Source organism: Leucoraja erinacea, chromosome 1 (assembly GCF_028641065.1).
Source record: "Leucoraja erinacea ecotype New England chromosome 1, Leri_hhj_1, whole genome shotgun sequence".
NCBI classification, from domain to species: Eukaryota; Metazoa; Chordata; class Chondrichthyes; order Rajiformes; family Rajidae; genus Leucoraja; species Leucoraja erinaceus.
Window position 1 is genome coordinate 160,001,771 of NC_073377.1, and position 17,776 is coordinate 160,019,546.

A 17,776-nucleotide genomic window follows, 5' to 3' on the forward strand; every position below is an offset into this window, starting at 1 on the left:
AGCAAGATGGCGGAACAAGATGGCGGAGTCAGGTTGCTAAAATGTGTCCTATAATCACCCATGAATCCGCCCATGAGCGTACCTCACGTTTGCGTGAGAGTAACCTATCTTGCTTCGCTATAAGATCTTTGGTTCGCACTGCCACCCAGCTTTGTGTCATCTGCAAATTTGCTAATGTTACGTAATCCCTTCATCTAAATCATGAATATATAATGTAAATAGCTGCGGTCCCAGCACCGAGCCTTGCGGTACCCCACTAGTCACTGCCTGTCATTCTGAAAGGGACCCAGTAATCCCTACTCTTTGTTTCCTGTCTGCCAACCACTTCTTTATCCATGTCAGCACTCTAGCCCCTAATACCATGTGCCCTAATTTTGCCCACTAATCTCCCATGTGAGACCTTATCAAATGCTTTCTGAAAGTCCAGGTACACTACATCCACTGGCTCTTCCTTGTCCATTTTCCTAGTTACATCCTCAAAAAAATTCCAATTCCATAAAAATGGTTCAAATTATACAGAGGAGACACACAAGGGACTGCAGATAACTGCTGGAATCTTGCATAGACCACAAAATGCTGGAATAATTCAGAGGGAACATGAAGTAAACAATTGTCGAACTTGCCGCATGCTTAGCATTCTAGAACAGTTGTTACTTGGCACAGAAGCTACTTGGCATGAGAGCCAGAAGACTTTTAAACAGTGCACCCTGTTGTTAACATTCACGTACACACTTTAACTGCTCTATGATATTAGTGACTATTGAACAACTATTCTAATGCACATCCACTTAGTGAGTGAATAAATGTTGCATACATCAATGGAGTGCACCATTCAGCATGCTCCTGGCTTCAGGACCTCCCCAGAGTCTGCCGGCAGACACTAAGCTAAAACAAGGGGTGCTTTAGTCACCCTTGAATTTACCTGCTCATGAGTTCTGATCAATGTGGGCTGCTGCATTGGAAGCAACCGCATATCCACAATTGAACATAACTCGATTGGGCACAGATAATGGCTCCAGCACCACTCGGGATACATAGAAAATAAACAAGCAGCAGGTGCCAACTTAGTAAATGGTTTGTTGCCTTTCATTGCAAGGGCTTTGAAATACAAATGTAAAGAAATGTGGACCTGATTATTTGGAATACTGTCTGTAGTAAATTATTCATACCGAATAAAGGATATATTTGTGAGTCAGTACAACGTAGATCTCGGGGAATGATCTTGATGTTTTGAAGCATGAGAGGTGGTCATTAAATCATTCCAGGTAAAGAGATGGGTTGAGGGGATCGATGCTGAGATGTGTCGACGTTTTGCACCAGTGTAAGGAATCAGCCACTTTAACTGAGATGAGGAGACATTTGAGCAGCGGAGAGCTATAAATCTTTGCGATTCTCTCCTCAGAGGCCTTTGATGCTCAGTTAAAAGATTTGGTAGGAAAGTGGACTAGAGGGGCAATATCAACCCCAGTCATGTTGAATAGTGTGTAGACGCAAAATGCTGGAGTAACTCAGCGGGACAGGCAGCATCTCTGGAGAGAAGGAACGGGTGACGTTTCGGGTCGAGACCCTTCTTCAGAATTCTTGTTGAGTGGTGTTGCAGGCTGATGAACACACACTGCATCCTCCAGCTCCTATCTTCTATGTTTCATTTGCTGCCAACCTCCACTGGTTTACAAATTAATTTTGGAAACAACACGTTGGATGTACAAAGCAGCTGACTCTTTAATAATTGTGCTTCAGTTTCCATTAAAGTCGCACAAAATAATGTTAACACTAGGAACTGCAGATGCTGGAATCTTGAGCAAAACACAAAGTGCTGGAAGCACTCGGGGGATCAGGCAGCACCCGTGGAGGGAATGGATGTGATGTTTCAGGTTCAGGGCCATGGATTTCTGCCCTTTATTCTTCAAGTCTCTTTTGCCTACCAATTGTCCAATCCTTCCAATTTCTAAACTATTGTGTTAATCACTCCCGATCCACTGTGACCTTATATATAATTTCTAATGTGCATTCCACACTTAAAACATAAATGAACCACATATATTTTTTGCTGTCAGAACTGTTCATTTTTTAATGTGATCTTGGGAAATGATAATAGTTGTTTCACCGTACGATTGGCAGCCGTGCAAACAGCCTGTTTTTCGTCTTTTTTTGTTATTTTTGGTGTGTTTTGAAAGTTTGTTTTCATGTTCTCTGGTTTGCTTTATGAGGGGGAGGGGGTTGAGGGAATTTTTTTTTCAATCTCATAAGGGCCTGTCCCACGAGCATGCGACCTGCATGCGGCAAGCGCGACCAAACCGGAAGCGGGGGCCACGCGGAGGTCGAGTGAGTGATGTGAAGTTTGAGCGAAGTCCGCGGGAAGTTCGTGTGTGATGTACAGCGTCAAGTTGCTGCGTCCAGCGTTGAGACGCTGCGTACGGCGTCGAGGTGGCTGTGGGCCGGCAGGCCGTTGCCGCGCGGAATTTTTGAACACAGTCAGTTTTTCGGAGCCCCGCGCGATGTCGGGACCAGCTCCGCACAACTCCATACGGCCCCGGCGATCGAAGTGGAACCGGTCCCGCAAGGTTGTACGGCTCAAGCGACCACGTTAGGCTGCGCTTGCCGCATGGAGTCGCATGCTGGTGGGACCGGCCGTTTACCCTGCCGGAGATGCGATTACTTTCCGGGTTGTATCTCTGGTCGCTCTGCAGCCTAACATCGTGGAGCTGGAGGCCTCCGCAGGACTGACTTTGAGCCGCACCGCGGGGCGTGGACTTGCCATCGGAGACGATTCCTTGCCTGGGATCGACGCTCCATCACCTGCGGACTTTAACATCAAGGAGCTCGCAGTCTCGGGTAGAGACCGTAGATGTCGAGAGCTCCAAAAGCCGCCCGACATTCGACTATCCCCGACCCAAGGTAGATCTCCTGCGCGGGGGAGCTGAGATCTCTCCCCCCCTGATGCAGGAGCTTGATTGCCCCGTCGAGGAGGCATACCCCCGGCTACGGGAGTAAGATCGTCCCCTCAACCGAAGGTTGGAGGTCCCTGACCATTGGAGGACCAAGAAGGGAAGAGATTGAACTTTTTTTCGCCTTCCACCACAGTGAGCAATGTGGAGGAGTCATTGTGGTGGATTTTTATGTTAAAATGTATTTTGTGTGTTCTGTTGTGTGCTTTTTTATTGGTAAGACTGTAGGGCAAATCAAATTCCTCGTATGTTGCAAAACATACTTGGCTAATAAAGTGAATATGAATATGAGTAGTGTCAGCTCACTAACTCTCTGACGTTAGTCCTTCTGTCTCAGGCTAAGCCAGAGACAGTGGATTGGTTGAACACAACACAGTAACATGTATTTCCTGTTCGTTCAACTCCATGGTGGTCGTTGCCTGAAACAAAAAGGTGGACAATTATAACACAGAAAAGAAACAGCCTTGATGTAGGTAATAGCATAGGAATTTGGTACGTGAGATATTCATCATTACAAACTGGATCTGAATGTTTGCATTTTGAGTCACAACTTTCACTGTTCCTCTGAAAGTAATGGACCTGTCCCATTTTTTAGGCAACTGCAGGAGACTATGCAGTCACCACATGTTCACGGGTGGTTGCCGTGGAGTCGCGTGAAGAGTTCCCGCATTCGGGGAACTAGTCGCGGCCTCATTATGGTCGCCGCAAATTTTTTCAACGTTGAAAAATTAGCGGTGACTAGACGGAAGCCGCCATGGAGAGTAGCGAGAATTCTCGTACTGTAGGTGGGTCGCCAGGAGTTCCTAGTGGGTTGCCAGGAGGGCGAAGGTTCCCGTAGGTTGTAGCCGACCGGTGCTGACCCGTGAATTTCATTGTCTCATTGGGGGAAAAAAACATAAGCAGTAGTTTTCAGAACCAAGGATGACCGACGTTATTAAATGTCCGCCGAGCTTCACAGCCGTGTATCTCTGGCTTCTTAAACGTTGTCTCCACTCCTTCTCCCCCGTCTTTTAAAGGACTAACTGTACAGTCGTCTTAATTACGGCGCAAATGCTTCCTGTTCATTCCGATGTGTGTGTGTATCACATTGGCTTTGCACCGTGTGAATTTCACTCAGACAGCGATCCCCCCGCTTGCCCTGTCCCCTGCCTGCATAACGGGCTTGTGTGTGTGTGTGTGTGTGTGTGTGTGTGGCTTGTGTGTGCACCGTGTGTGTGGTGTCACTCAGACAGCGATGTGTGTGTGTGTGCCCTGTGTCCCCTGCCTGAGAGAGACGTGGTGTGTGTGTGTGTGTGTGTGTGTGTGTGTGTGTGTGTGTGTGTGTGTGTGTGTGTGTGTGTGTGTGTGTGTGTGTGTGTGTGTGTGTGTGTGTGTGTGTGTGTGTGTGTGTGTGTGTGTGAGAGTGTGTGTGTGTGTGTGTGTGTGTGTGTGTGTGTGTGTGTGTGTGTGTGTGTGTGTGTGTGTGTGTGTGTGTGTGTGTGTGTGTGTGTGTGTGTGTGTGTGTGTGTGTGTGTGTGTGTGTGTGTGTGTGTGTGTGTGTGTGTGTATTGAATGGCAGTGCTGGCTCGAAGGGCCGAATGGCCTACTCCTGTACCTATTTTCTATGTTTCTGTGTGATAACCTGCTAACTGTACAAAAGAAATTGGGTGATACCCGCCTAAATTGTCACGTTTCATTTGCACATAATATCTTCAGCAAACAAGCTCCACCTCCAGGTAAAAATACTACTGGAGTTAACCAGCAGGTTAGGCAGCAGCTGTTGAACAGTGAAGTAAACACTTCATGTTGCTGACCTTTTTTTTACCAAATCTGGTTCCCCTTTTAATTAATGAGAACAGAACAGAACTATTGTTCAGCTTGGTTCTGCATTGCTGGATCATTGTTGGTTGAACAGAGAACTAATCAACAACATTAGAAAGGGCGGAATGAGTTAGATTTAGTGTCCGAGCCCAGAAATCTTCAGCTTATCTGTTGTGGTAAAACAGTGTTTACTAAGTGTTTAAAAGTGTCAGAGACATTGCCATATTGCAAGCCAGCTTGTTGCAAGAGTGTCATCATGTCCCTGAGTAATGAAATGCTGAGTCATTTCTGCACAAGCTATTATGTTGATTTATTGCTAAAAACTTGCAGTTGCCAACATGTAGCCTAGTTGGCCTGGCATTGGATTCTGAATGTGTAGGAAGGAACTGCAGATGCTGGTTTAAACTGAAGATGGACACAAAACGCTGGAGTAACTCAGTGGGGCAGGCAGCGTCTCTGGAGAGAAGGAATGGGTGACGTTTCGGATTCCATCTTCAGACTGAGAGTCAAGGGGAAAGAAAACGGGAGATATGGACGGGGATGTAGAGAGATATAGAACAGATGAATGAAAGATACAGTATGCAAAAAAGTAAAGATGATAAAGGAAACAGGCCATTGGTAACTGCTTGTTGGGTGAGAATGAGAAGCTGGTGCGAGTTGGCTGGGATGGGGAGGGATGGAGAGAGAGGGAATGCAGGGGTTACTTGAAGTTAGAGAAATCAATAGTCATACCACTGGGCTGTAAGCTGCCCAAGTGAAATATGAGATGCTGTTCCTCCAATATGCGTTTAGCCTCTCTCTGACAAGCTGGACAAGTACCAGGTGGAGTGACAGGTTCTCCCAGAGTTATATGACTGCCGCCTCATGTGCACAATACATTAGACCCCTGTGTTACAGCCGAACAGGCAACTGGAATTTATCCTCATAGAATTTGCAAATCTCTAACCAAAAATGTGAGGCATGGAATAATATTCAGTCTCATGGCATTTTTGTGAAAAAAAGTAAATAACACAGCATTTTTCAGTTTCAACTCATATTTCCAAAAGCCGGCTTAAAGGGCGTGTCCCACGAGCATGCGACTGCATGCGGCGAGCACAACCAAACCGGAAGCGGGAGCCGCGCGGAGGTCGAGTGATCCCGTACGAGTTGAACTGAAGTTCGAACGAAGTCTGCGGGAATTTTGCGCTAGGCATACGGCGCCAAGACGCTGCGTACGGCGTCGAGATGCTGCGCACGCCCGTCGAGGTGGTGCGTACGCCCTCAATGTGGCTGGGGGCCGGCAGGCCGTTGCCGCGCGGAATTTTTTAACACGGTCAGTTTTTCGGAGGCCCCGCGCGATGTCGGGACCATCTCCGCACAACTCCATACGGCTCCGGCGATCGAAGTGGGACCGGCCCCGCGAGGCCGTACGGCTCAAGCGACCACGTTAGGTCGCGCTTGCTGCATGGAGTCGCATGCTCGTGGGACTGGCCCTTAAGTAACATGGGTTTGCATTACTGAAAATCGTAATACGGACAATTTCTAGGGAAGTGACCTCTTTATTAAAGCAGGAGCTGCCTGTACTTGAGACTGCTTCTACTTCAAGAATGGCTTATGTTGAAATGATGGAATGGATTATAGAGAGGGGGAAGATGCTCCCAGATTCTCAGAGACTGATTTGTACAGGGTTGTAGACAACCTCGCCTGAGTTGGACAGTTACAGAGAACCTCCAGGTGTACAGCCAGGTGTCCCCGGCTTGAGATTCTCATTGTCACATCTTGTTCCCAGATACCTATTTGTTAGTTACACTCTCAGACTCGAGTCTATGGCTTGCAGCTAGAGCATTTTCATACTACAAGAGACATCTGTTGCCAAGTGATACATTGTATGTTTTCCACATGGAACATTGTGTTCTGGTGTGTGAATAAGTGCAACAATTACAAATAGCATTCTTGTGTTTCTAACGATATAAAGATCCCTCATCGTTTTTGCAATAATACAACATCTCTTGCTCTTCATATAGAATGGTTTCCATCCATTGAAAAGGCTTTCTTGGGTGATCTGTTTAGAATCACATACATAAGTAATAGGAGCAGAATTGGACCATTTGGCCCATCAAGTCTACTCTGCCATTCAATCATGGCTGATCTATCTTTTTGCTCTCAACCCTTCTCCTGCCCCAATAACACCTGACACTCGTACTAATCCAGAATCTATTTTTCCCCGCCTTAAAAATATCCACAGCCTTCTGAAAGTATCGTTTTATTTGGTTAGTTGGGAAATTGGATTTCCATTTCATAGACTTGGATGAAGGCATCTCTCTCTGGTATGGTTGTTGTGTTGTATTGGTGATATGATGCCCATGACCCCATATGCAGACATTAAACTCAATGTTGCAGGCGTTGCCGCAGGTGGTCTCTGTTCTATCACTTTTTGAGTAGGATGGAGATGTCTGACCTATTTCATCCTGTCCTGGCTCAATCTTGACTGGTGACCTAGGGCAGCAGCTTTATTGATAACTTTAGCTGGATTTGATAACATTTAGTTTATTGTCACGTGTATAGTGAAAAGCTGTTTAAGAAGGAACTGCAGATGCTGGAAAATCGAAGGTTACAGAGTTGTTACAGAGAAAGGTTGAACAAGTTAGGGCTTTATTCTTTGGAGCACAGAAGGTTAAGGGGGGACTTGATTGAGGTCTTTAAAATGATGAGAGGGATAGACAGAGTTGACGTGGATAAGCTTTTCCCACTGAGAGTAGGGAAGATTCAAACAAGGGGACATGACTTGAGAATTAAGGGACTGAAGTTTAGGGGTAACATGAGGGGGAACTTCTTTACTCAGAGAGTGGTGGCTGGTGTGGAATGAGCTTCCAGTGAAGGTGGTGGAGGCAGGTTCGTTTTTATCATTTAAAAATAAATTGGATAGTTCTATGGACGGGAAGGGAATGGAGGGTTATGGTCTGAGCGCAGGTATATGGGACTAGGGGAGAATATGTGTTCGGCACGGACTAGAAGGGTCGAGATGGCCTGTTTCCGTGCTGTAATTGTTATATGGTTATATGGAAGGTACACAAAAATGCTGGAGAAACTCAGCGGGGGCAGCAGCATCTATGGAGCGAAGGAAATAGGCAACGTTTCGGGCCGAAACGTTGCCTATTTCCTTCGCTCCATAGACGCTGCTGCACCCGCTGAGTTTCTCCAGCATTTTTGTGTACCAACGGAAAGACAATACCCGATACAATCGAGCCATTTACAGTGCGTAGATAAATAATGTTTAGTGCAAGGTAAAGCCAGCAAAGTCCAATCAAGGATAGTCCAAGGGTCATCAAAGAGATAGATAGTAGTTCAGCGCTGTTCTCTGGTTGTGGTAGGATGATTCAGTTGACTGATCACAGCTGGAAAGAAACTATCCCCGAATCTGATGGTGTGCGTTTTTATACCCTTTGCCCGATGGGAGAGGGGAGAAGAGGGAGTGGCCAGGGTGGGACTTGTCCTTAATTATGCTGCTGGCCTTGCTGCAGTGTGAGGTATAAGTGGAGTCAATAGAAGGGAGGTTAGTTTGTGTGATGGTCTAGACTACGTCTACAATTTGCTGGATCATGCCCGGATGCTGCCTGCACCAGCGTGCCCTTTCAACAACTGATGAGATATTGTAGTGTTTGCCTCCTTTCACTTGTACATTAGTCAGTCATTATCTTACTTCTTGCTCATGTGGAAGTCACAATTGTTTGGCAAAGTTGTCATTCAGTCGCCAACATCTCAATTTCATGTCAGCACTTTCAGATGTAACCAGAAGAGAAAATAAGTTATATCATTTAGCAGCACATGGTCTGTAGTCCGAAAACAAACCTCTTAAGTTCGACTAAAACTCAGTCTGAAGAAGGGTCCCCACCCAAAACGTTACCTTATGTTCTCCAGAGAGCATTCTCACTCACATTCATAAATGACAGCTAATGAATTTCTTCCTATCTTGGGATATCTTGTTTTTGGCAAGGTTTGTGCTTCAGTTGCAAATGTCACTGGATTGCCACATTATACTAAAGGGGCTGTCCTACTTACGCGAACTTGGCTCGCAAATTACGCAACCTCGTGGTCGCTTGAGGCGTACGGGCACCGTATGGCCGCGCGGGGCCAGTCCCACTTAGAAGCGCGGAGTTGTGCGGGGCTGGTCCCGACATCGCGCGGGGCTCCGAAATTCTGACAGTGGCCGAAATCTTCGCGCGCCAACGGCCTGTCGGCACGCAGGCGCATTGCGGTCGTACGCAGCGTCTTGACAGCGTACGCCTAGCACGTGGTGTTGCGCGATGACGTCACCGCCCGCCGTGGCGTTCCGTGATGACATCACCGCCCGACGCCGTGCGAACCCCAAATTCAATCGGCCCGCCTCCTGCCCAGCTGATTGGTAAGCATGACGCAAATGACATCACGCGCGAACTTAGCGCAAACTTAGCATCTACTTAGCGCGAACTCCGTGTGAACTCCGCTTCCGTTTGGTCGCGCCAAACGCACGCAATCGCATGCAAGTTGGACACGCCCTTTACGCTGCTCCTACGGCTTTGAAAAAGGCATCAACTGGTAACATGTTGAGTTTCTCCTGTTGTAACGTTGCAGGGTGGTCTCAGTCTGACGAAGAGCAATCCAACCAGGACCTCAACAATGGAACAGGCGGAGGATGATGGCTGACCTTAGTGGAGCGCCACAACAGCTGGGAAGGCGGATGAAGGCTGCAGCAGAAAAGGGTCTCCGGTCTGTGCACCAGTCTCCCCACTTTCAACAAAGTCACGCACAGGCGTCCTCCATGAGAGGACAATCATATTTGTTTCGAGTGACCACCGATGAATAAAAGAATTACGTATTGGATTAGCACTGGAAATCTGTCACTGACTTTTTCTGTGACTATGTGATTGCTTTTCAAAAGACTTGACCTTCTTCTTTTATGTAACACTAGACTAAGTGGGACCCGTTGGGTCCCATGTTCACATGGGAGGGCTGGTCCCCCAACGCAATATCCCACCTCTCCACCAATTCCAATATTGGTGGCCAGTGGGGGGGCTTTCTGGAGTGCTGGTATGGGTTCTTGGGGTGGCAGCTCAGTCCCTCAAGCCTGATCAGCTGGCAGCTCACTCACGGCTGGTGGGCTGGCAGTTGACTATTCCATGAAATTCCATTTCAAGCAGGGTGCAAGGCCACCAAATTCAAATGCAGCTTCACACCATTTCATGCAGGGTGAAACCACCATAAAACCACACAAAACACCAAACTCAGTTCAGTAGACATTCAGTGTGTTCAGTTGATTCACAGCTCAGACAGAGTCGTGACCTCTCCCTCCCCCATCATGCAGAGACTGAGCCACACCCACACTTCCTGGGAGAGGTTTTATAACCCCTCCCCCTCCCATCAGAAAAAGTGTGGCCTTCATGGCGTGATTGACAGGAGAGAGATTCTCAACATTTTTTAAACACTAATAACACATATATTTTTCATTGATGGGAAGAATTCTCTGCACCTGCTGAGCAGAGGGGACTGAGTAAGATGGCCAAAATCACAGCCGTAAGTGGTAGCATTTTATCTAAAATCAATATACAGTGCAAACAGGAAGTAAGTGCATTTGCAGTAAGTAGTGCCTTTCAACTTCAAGCTAAAACACCCAAACCACCATTTGCAGTAAGTAGTGCCTTTCAGCTTCAAGCAAAAGGCATCCAAGCCACCATTTGCAGTAAGTAGTGCCTTTCAACTTCAAGTCAAAGCACCCATGCCACCATTTGCAGTAAGTAGTGCCTTTCAACTTAAAGCCAAAGCACCCAAGCCACCATTTGCAGTAAGTAGTGCCTTTCAACTTCAAGCCAAAGCACCCAAGCCACCATTTGCAATAAGTAGTGCCTTTCAACTTCAAACCAAAGCACCCAAACAACCATTTGCAGGCAGTGCCTTTTTACTTCAAACAAACCATATTTTCATTTTCAAACCACATTAAGGGGACTCACAGTTGAGTAGACATGTGTTCAGTGTTATTCAGAACTCAGAGAGACGTGACCCTTTGGCTTCATCCATCTTGCAGAGACTGAGTGAAGCACACCATTTCCTGGTTTTATAGTCCCTCCCACTCCCTTCAGCAGGGGCAGCAGAGAGAATGGTGAATTTTTAAAAAACATTAATATATCTCTGATTTGTCATCGATGGGAAAAATCCTCCGGTCCAGGAATGCGGAGCGAGGTGGCCAAAAATGACGGCCGTAGGTGGTGGCGTTCTCTCGGAAATCGCAGCACAGTGGGCCAAAAGCGGTCAAAATCAGACTTTAGTAATATAGATTTGTCTATGTTTACCTTGAACCCAGTCATTTTAGCCCCTGAAGGACAATCCGTTGCACAAACCTGTCTGGATAAGGAGGAGGGCTTCGCTTAGTTTAGTATCCAGTGCTTTTCCTTTGCTGGAATGCACCTTTAATAAAACACACGAGCCAGGTGGCTGGATAACAAAAGATGTCGTTCAACCTTTAGAGGAGCCTTATTATGCTATGCCAGTGCGTACCATCACACAAAAACACAGGTTGCATCATTCCTTCCTGTCACTAGCATGGTGCCACGGTGGCGTAGAGGTAGAGCTACAATGGGTTCGATCCTGACTTCAGGTGCTTGTCTGTATGGAGTTTGTACGTTCTCCCTGTGACCTGCGTGGGTCTTCTCCGATATCTTTGGTTTCCTCCCAGACTCCAAAGACGTACATGTTTGTAGGTTAATTGGCTTGGTACAAATGTAAAATTGTCCCTAGTGTGTGTAGTGTAGTATTAATGTGCAGGGAGCGCGGGTCGGTGCGGACTTGGTGGGCCGAAGGGCCTGTTTTCGCGCAGTCTGTCTAAACTAAACTAAGCAGTACACCTTAATATGTGTTACTCAAATGGTGAGCAAGGGCTGTGTTTAGTTTGTCGAGGGACGTGTGACCATTTAGATAAAGCATCAGGACCAGTCAGTTATTCCGATAGTACTACCATCCATACACGCTGTCCTAAATATTTCCAATAGTCACTTGAATGGTAAGATATGAATGTTGGAAGAAAACTGGTGTGGAGGGATATTTGTTTCCAGACTTTCTGCAGGTTTCTTATCAAGATTTAAAAGTGTTTTATTGTCAATGTCCCAGATAGAACAATGAAATTCTTACTTGCTTCAGCACAACAGGATCTGCAAACATAGTATGAAATGACAAACGAGTGAAAAGAAAAACTGTGTGTGTGTATGTGTGTATGTATATGTATGTATATATATTTATGTTTGTTATTATACACACACACACACACACACACACACACACACACACACACACACACACACACACACACACACACACACACACACACACACACACACACACACACACACACACACACACACACACACACACACACACACACACACACACACACACACACACACACACACACACACACACACTACACACAACAACACAGAACAGTGCAACAATAATAAGAGCCTATTGTAGTTCAGAGCCTATATGAGGTTGTAGTGTTTAAGATTATATTTGGATAAACCCACAACAATAATATAAGGAATCATTACATAGTGTCACAATCCTCAACTGAAGCAGATGCAGAGAGCCAGATTGCTTTGTGGCATTTCGGCTCGTATTTCTAATTGTAGATATTTTCCTGCAAGCCCCGAATTAAAGTATTTAATTAAGTTGTCAGATATATTAAATTTCAGCACCTGAAGAATATATTTGTTTGTAATTATTCCATCCGGGCTTCTAAAGATGTCTCTGAAAATGTTAGAATGAAATTGTTCTCCTCAACGAGAACATTTTCCCTTTCAGTGACAAGACCAATTTGGAATAAATGTTGAATGCCAATGTGTGAAATTCCTAGTATGTTATTACGTACTGCAAAGTAAGAAAGATGTTTGTGTAATTTTCCAGTTTTGCCAAGTCGCCCTATCCTGCAGATGAATTAAAATTATGTTGAAGATGCATAACGACAAATTGCATGTTAATTATGTCGCTTGTACAAGCTTTCTCACTAACCTCTGGGCAACTGTTTGCTGAGGGTGCTTAATATGAGAGCGAAATTGTAATCGCTCTGAAATATGTTTTGGGTTCCACAACATGAAAGTGCCATAACAGTTCCAGCATCATGAATCACCTTACTGTAAACCTTTCATGAAATCCCCAGTGATGGATAAATAGTTCCAATTGAACTGGGGCTACTGAAATTGTCACGTGTGATACCTTGCTCCTGTAGAAAACTAGCGTGAGATGTAAATCTCATTGTATGCATATTCCGTTTGTTGGTACGCCAAGCGAAATCCTCCAGGCACTGTAAACAATCTGTCTGCCACCAACATTATGTCATTTTGCACAAGACACTGGAGGCAGCCATGAAGAACTGGAAATAAACAAATAGCAGGTGATAGTAAAACATGAATGCCCCACCTAATGGCAGATGTACGTCACCAGAAAGACTACTGCGACAAAATATCTTCGCAGTCTAAAACTTTGGAGAAACTGGCCCTGTAACAGGTCCAGAAAACTGAACCTCAGTCTGTACATGGACAATACTTTCTGCAAGCTTGTGCCATTGAAGCCTTCTTTCTATGTTTGCTACCAGCATCTGCCTCCACGATACAGTATGGTTAATGCTGATCCTTATTCAGACAGGTGTGATCGCAAGGACTGCCACCAGTCCATGGCTGCTCTCAATGCGCTGAGGAAAGAAGAAAAAGAGGCTCAAGTTTCAAAATTCCCAAATCTTTGATCCCCAACACTGTGACTAACATTTGCACAGAGGAAACAGCTGTCGGTACTAAATCTTTATTGATGCTGGGCATCCAAACCTTTCAGTAAAAACATAAAATACTGGAGGTAGTCAGTTGGTCAGACTGCCTGAAGAAGGGTCCCGACCCAAAATGCCATTTGTCCATTCCCTCTACAGATGCTGCCTGACCTGTTGAGTTCCAAGGGCACTTTGTGTTTGCTCCAGATCCCAGCATCTGCAGTTATCTGTGCCTTCACTATTAATCTTGTTTATTTTCATTTGTGAATTTCCTAATCCCTAAGAAATCTATGCTGCAATAGAAACGTTTACGTTTGTTTTTGAAAGAGCTCGACGTGAATTTGAACACGTTCCATCTCTCAAAGGCTTGACTATTGGTTTCCTCAAGATCCACGGCAATAAAAGTACCCAAAGTATCAGAGGATGTGGGTGTTGATCCATTGAGTGACTCCAAGGCTGTGATTAAAATATGTTTGCGCACCACGTGTGGAATCACCATGGGGGTTGGGCAGGAGAAGCCATGATACTGCATGAGAGCTAACTCAAGACAACGCATGAACATTCCTTGGATTATTTTTTAACCATCTATATAATATTAACTGTGTGTGTGTGTGTGTGTTTCTGCCTGTCTTGTGGCTGCCAGCCTGTGGGTGGCAGCCTTTGATTCGTTGCTACGCCAACACCAGACCCACAAACGCCCAGATTTTTTCCATTTCGGTAGAGATTTCACTTTTCATTCCAAGTATCCACTCCTCATTAAATTTTGTCGTGTTTATGTACACATTTTTAATAAAATCCTCTCCCTCCCCACCCACTCACTCATTTTGTCGCCTCCTGCTGGCCAGCGACCATAACGGCTGCTGGCGCCCGCCTCTCGCTTCAAAGACGCCATTTAAAAACAGCCGCACCGCTGAGTGCTCAAATCTTCAGTTGGAGGACCACGTCTCCCGTGGGGGTTACGGGTAGGGAACGGCTGCGTTGGGGGAGCAGACCCAACGGGTCTGCACTTGGTCTAGTTGACATTTAAAACGCACACTGTAAACCAGAGGGACATTTGCACAGGAATTCCTGGTAAAGTATGTAATACAGAAACTATACCCAGAAGTTTCTATTTTATGTAGCAATAATAAGCACACCACTCTACACTGCGCACCTGTGGTCGAACTATGGAAAGACTAAAGGTGTCATATAACGATGCTATGAGAACACTGCTAAGGAAACCTAGAAGGTGTAGTGCTGGTAACATGTTTGTGGCTGCAGGAGTCGGTACTTTAGAAGCTTACCTAAGAAATCATATGTATAAACTCGTTTGCAGGATAAATGACTCTAAAAATGTAATTATTGTGGCCTTGTCAAACATAAGGGCTAGCACTACACGCTACGAATCCCAGCTGTGGACACACTGGTATTGTTGTCTCGTTGCAGGACATTGATCATTCTTTTAATCTGGATTTTTAATTCATGTATTGTGTTTTTTTTAAATATATAATTTATGATGCTTTTATAAGTGATATACTAAGATTTTATATGTATGATATTTTTTAATATGCAATGCATTTTTATGTAATGTTGCCCCTTGTCTGGACCTCGAGTCTGTAATAATAATGATAACGTTTAAAAGTTTAATAATGTTTAAGAGGGAACTGCAGATGCTGGAGAATCGAAGGTTACACAAAAGGTTACACACGTTAACTCTGCCAAATTCTGTTAACACACGTTAAAGGTTACACAAAAAGGTTACACACGTTAGAGCTGTACATTGAGTCTGAAGAAGGGTTTCGGCCCGAAACGTTGCCTATTTCCTTCGCTCCATAGATGCTGCTGCACCCGCTGAGTTTCTCCAGCTTTTTTGTGTAACCTAAAAGTTTAATAATACTGACTTCATTCTAACAATTTTTTTATGCAGGGCAAAACTATATTCACTATCCAATGTCAGGCTCTGTGCCCCTTCCAGGTTTCACCCCATTCATTCTACAATCAGTCTGAAGAAGGTCCCTCTGAGGACCTGGAATAGACAAATAGGTGCAGGAGTTGGCCATTCGGCTGGGACCTTGGGGGCTGGGACTGGGAGAAAAGCAGGAAGTTTGGAGGTGAGGCTCCTTGTGGCTCCACCCGAGGAAGTTTCACATTGTCACCTACAGGTGCGATCTGGAGAGGGAGGGAGGGGATTGTGTGAGAACTCCTCCCTGCTGCTGCTGCTGCTGCTGCAACGCTGAGTCTGCTGCTTCTTGCACTACTCTGCCTTCCCTTGCTGTGAGTGTGTGTGTGTGTGCGCTACATTATATCTTTGCTACACACACACACAGGGACAGAGAGAGGCAGGGTGAGCAGATGGTGGAGGTGCCTGCCATGCATGCAGGGAGGAAGTGATCGCTTAATCCAGGGGGGATTAGAGGCCAGAGCAGTCTCTCTCCCTCTCTAACCCTCTACACTCATGCAAGAGAGTGTTCTCGACAAGCAAGAGCCCGGGACACAGGGAGGGATCTGCCTGTCTGTGCACAGCTCCAGTGCCGGGTAAGTTTACTCTCTCTAGCCTGAGCAATCTCTCTCTACACACACACACACACTCCCTCTCTCCCTCTTTCCCATTTCGTTCACCCAGCAATGGGGGCCGAGGCTATGGAACTTTTTCTTTCTTTTCGTGCCGGGATTTTAACTTGTTTCCCCCCCCCCCCCATGGGTTTTATATATTATTCTGTTCCCCAGTTGATAGGGGGGGGACACTGTTGCTTGCAGCAGCGGTGCTTGGAGGTGGAGAGACTCCACGTTAGCGCTAGTATTTGCAACACTTTTTGCTCACAAAGACTCTCACAGCCGGCTGCTGATTTAATGCAAGCCTGTACACAGTCACTGAGCTGTACAGCATCAAAGACAAGCCCTTCGGCCCAATATGTCCAAGTTGCCTGGCTCAACCAGTCCCTCCAAATCTTTCCTACCCATCGAAGTGTCTTTGAAACGTTGTCATTGTACCTCCTGCCTCTGGCTGCTCGTCCACCACCCTCTGTGTGTGTGAACTAAAAGTTGCCCCACAGGTCCCCTTTAAATCTTTCACCTTAAACCTATGCCCTGGAGAGTTGGGGGATGGATAGAGAGAGAATGACTATGGAGACCATGGAGCAAAGACTGTGGCTGCTCACCTTATCCATGTCCCCCCTCTCCCCTCCTGCTTGATGAATTTATGTGATGCATGTTATAGGCTGTGCAAAGTCTTGCTGTGTTTGATTGTCTGAAGAAAGCTACAGATCACTTATGGTTGAACACCTCTGCAAACGGAAAAGGGAGGATTTGGCAGAATATTTGCAAAGTGGACTTTATATAACTTGAGCTAGTTATTTGTTCATTGTCGGATGCTTCAATGAGTACAACGTTACTTTCGGATTGGGGTCTCAGTTTATTAATGGGATTGAAACTAGTCCATTGTATTTTTTTTGTGGGGGGAAGAATCTCTTTGGCTGCAATAGCACAGGCGTTTAGTGAATGTGGAACAAACTTTGTTGTTCATTGCCAGTGTGGGCAAAGCAACAGCAACAGCTTGGAATGGAGCGACAGCGGTTGTTAGGGAGATGTGTGTCTCAGAACGTTACATCACTATAGTTGTGGGGGCAACACCGCACCGCCTTGTTTACATGCACCGCCCCCACCTCTTCAATGTCCACCCTTTAACATCAGTCCAGAGTTGAACTGCAAGACCAATTCAAAGTGGAGATGTGAGTAAATGTCTTCAAAACCCTTCAGGGTCAAAAGAGTTACAGCTTTTTGTGGTTGAACTCATTCAGTGCAATTGAGTTTTATTGCAATAATATCCACGGATGTCTATAGTATAAACACGATGGTGGAAATTTGTGGACAAATGTGCAGAATTGCTGATGTAAATAAATTCCTAATGTTATGGTATTGATTTATTATTGTCACGTGTACCGAGATTGTGTTTTTGCCTACTATATAACCCAGGCAGATCATATACCTTGCATCAGTACAATCATACAATGCGTGGTTACAATAGGTTGTACAAAAAGAGAGAGGAGTAACGTGCAGAATATGGCGTTACAACTTCAGAGAAAGTGCAGATGAAAAAAGTACACAACCGCAACAAGGTAGATCGGGAGATTGAGAATACAGATAGCATTTGAGGGGTTCCATTTAAGACTCCGATAGCCAGGGGGGGGGCACACTGTTCTTGAATCGGACGTATTTTCTACCTGAAGGAAAGAAGTGAGAAGAGAGAATGACTGGGGTGTGTGAGTGGTCCTTGATTATGTTGGCTGCT

At 45.7% G+C, this 17,776-nt stretch overlaps 1 protein-coding gene across 1 annotated transcript in view; it reads left to right on the top strand.

Moving 5' to 3' along the window:
- Positions 1-15,742: 15,742 nt before the first annotated feature.
- The window catches only part of fhip1aa (FHF complex subunit HOOK interacting protein 1Aa), a 197,060-nt gene continuing 195,026 nt past the window's right edge, over positions 15,743-17,776 (top strand). Inside the window, exon 1 of the mRNA XM_055646739.1 lies at positions 15,743-16,023. The gene's annotated coding sequence lies outside the window, so the exon portion shown is untranslated. The remainder of the gene's footprint in view (positions 16,024-17,776) is intronic.